Raw genomic sequence first — 2,809 nt, 5'->3', positions numbered from 1 at the left:
AACCGTCTCTTTAACTAGTGTGTGGCAGGGCACAGGGAGTTGTTCCTGTGGAACCTACACCAATTGAAGTGGAAGCTTATGATAGTGATCATGAAACTTCAGATCAAGTCACTACCAAACCTCGTGGGATGACAAGGATGCGTACTACTTCAGAGTGGTATGTAATCATGTCTTGGAAGTCATGTTGCTAGACAACAATGAACCTACGAGCTATGGAGAAGCGATGGTGGGCCTGGATTCCAAAATGGCTCGAGGCCATATAATCCGAGAGAGGATCCATATATGAAAACAAAGTGTAGACTTTGGAAGAACTACTTGATGGTCATAAGGCTGTTATGTACATATGGATCTTTAAAAGGAAGACGGACAATGATGGTATGTATCACCATTAAGAAAGCTTGACTTGTCGTTAAGATGCTTTCCGACAAGTTCAAGGAGTTGACTACGGTGAGACTTTCTCACTCGTAGCGATGCTAAGAGTCTGTTGGAATTATATTAGCGATTACTGCATTATTTATGAAATCTTGCAGACAGGATGCCAAAACATTGTTTCCTCAATGATTTTCTTGAGGAAAGGTTGTATGTGATACAACCGGAAGGTTTTGTCAATCCTGAAAGATGCTAACAAGTATGCAAAGCTCCAGCAATCCTTCTAAGGACTGGAGTAAGCATCTCGGAGTTGGAATGTATGCTTTGATGAGATGATCAAAGTTTTTGGGTGTATACAAAGTTTATGAGAAACTTGTATTTCCAAAGAAGTGAGTGGGAGCACTATAGAATTTCTAATGAGTATATGTTGTTGACATATTGTTGATCAAAAATGACGTAGAATTTCTGGAAAGCATATAGGGTTATTTGGAAAGTGTTTTTCAATGGAAAGCCTGGATTAAGCTACTTGAACATTGAGCATCAAGATCTATATGGATAGATCAAAACGCTTAATGGTACTTTCAAATGAGCACATACCTTGACATGATCTTGAAGGTGTTCAAAATGGATCAGTCAAAGGAGTTCTTGCCTGAGTTGTAAGGTATGAAGTTAAGACTTAAAGCTTGACCACGGCAGAAGAAAGAGGAAGGACGAAGGTCGTCCCCTATGCTTTTGTCATAGGCTCCATACGGTATGCCATGCTGAGTACCACACCTGATGTGTGCCTTGCCACATATCTGGCAAGAGGGTACAAAGGTAATCTAGGAGTAGATCACCAGATAGCGGTCTAAATTATCCTTAGAGGAATAAGGATATGTTTCTCGGTTATGGAGGTGATAAAGAGTTCGACGTAAAGAGTTACGTCGATGCAAGCTTAACACCTATCTGGATAGTTCTGAGTAGAGATACCGGATACGTATAATGGAGCAACAATTTAGAATAGCTCCAAGTAGAACAGTTATTTGAAATGGCTCCAAATGTAGCGTAGTAGTTGCATCTACAAGATGACATAGAAATTTGCGAAGTACATACGGATCTGAATGTTGCAGACCCGTTGACTGAAACCTCTCTCACAAGCATAACATGATCAAACCCAGAACTCTTTGGGTGTTAGTCACATGGGGATGTGACCTTGAGTGTTAATCACATATCGATGTGAACTGGATTATTGACTCTAGTGCAAGTGGGAGACTGTTGGAAATATGCCCTAGAGGCAATAATAAATTGGTTATTATTATATTTCCTTGTTCATGATAATCGTTAATTATCCATGCTAGAATTGTATTGATAGGAAACTCAGATACATGTGTGGATACATAGACAACACCATGTCCCTAGTAAGCCTCTAGTTGACTAGCTCGTTGATCAATAGATGGTTACGGTTTCCTGACCATGGACATTGGATGTCGTTGATAACGGGATCACATCATTAGGAGAATGATGTGATGGACAAGACCCAATCCTAAGCCTAGCACAAAGATCGTGTAGTTCGTATGCTAAAGCTTTTCTAATGTCAAGTATCATTTCCTTAGACCATGAGATTGTGCAACTCCCGGATACCATAGGAATACTTTGGGTGTGCCAAACGTCACAACGTAACTGGGTGTCTATAAAGGTACACTACAGGTATCTCCAAAAGTGTCTGTTGGGTTGGCACGAATCGAGACTGGGATTTGTCACTCCGTGTAAACAGAGAGGTGTCTCTGGGCCCACTCGGTAGGACATCATCATAATGTGCACAATGTGATCAAGGAGTTGATCACGGGATGATGTGTTACGGAACGAGTAAAGAGACTTGCCGGTAATGAGATTGAACAAGGTATCGGGATACCGACGATCGAATCTCGGGCAAGTATCGTACCGATAGACAAAGGGAATTGTATACGGGATTGATTAAGTCCTTGACATCGTGGTTCATCCGATGAGATCATCGTGGAGCATGTGGGAGCCAGCATGGGTATCCAGATCCCGCTGTTGGTTATTGACCGGAGAGTTGTCTCGGCCATGTCTGCATGACTCCCGAACCCGTAGGGTCTACACACTTAAGGTTCGATGACGCTAGGGTTATAGGGAATAGATATACGTGGTTACTGAATGTTGTTCGGAGTCCCGGATGAGATCCCGGACGTCACGAGGAGTTCCAGAATGGTTCGGAGGTAAAGATTTATATATGGGAAGTCATGTTTTGGTCGCCGGAAAAGTTTCGGGTTTTATCGGTAACGTACCGGGACCACCGGGAGGGTCCCGGGGGTCCACCAAGTGGGGCCACAAGCCCCGGAGGGCTGCATGGGCCATGTGTGGGAGGGGACCAGCCCCAGGTGGGTTGGTGCGCCCCCCCCCCCCCACAAGGGCCCAAGGCGCCTAAAGGGGAGGAGGGGGA

The sequence above is a fragment of the Triticum dicoccoides genome, chromosome 4A (assembly GCF_002162155.2).
Source record: "Triticum dicoccoides isolate Atlit2015 ecotype Zavitan chromosome 4A, WEW_v2.0, whole genome shotgun sequence".
Lineage (NCBI taxonomy): Eukaryota > Viridiplantae > Streptophyta > Magnoliopsida > Poales > Poaceae > Triticum > Triticum dicoccoides.
Note: the sequence above shows the minus strand (reverse complement) of the source record.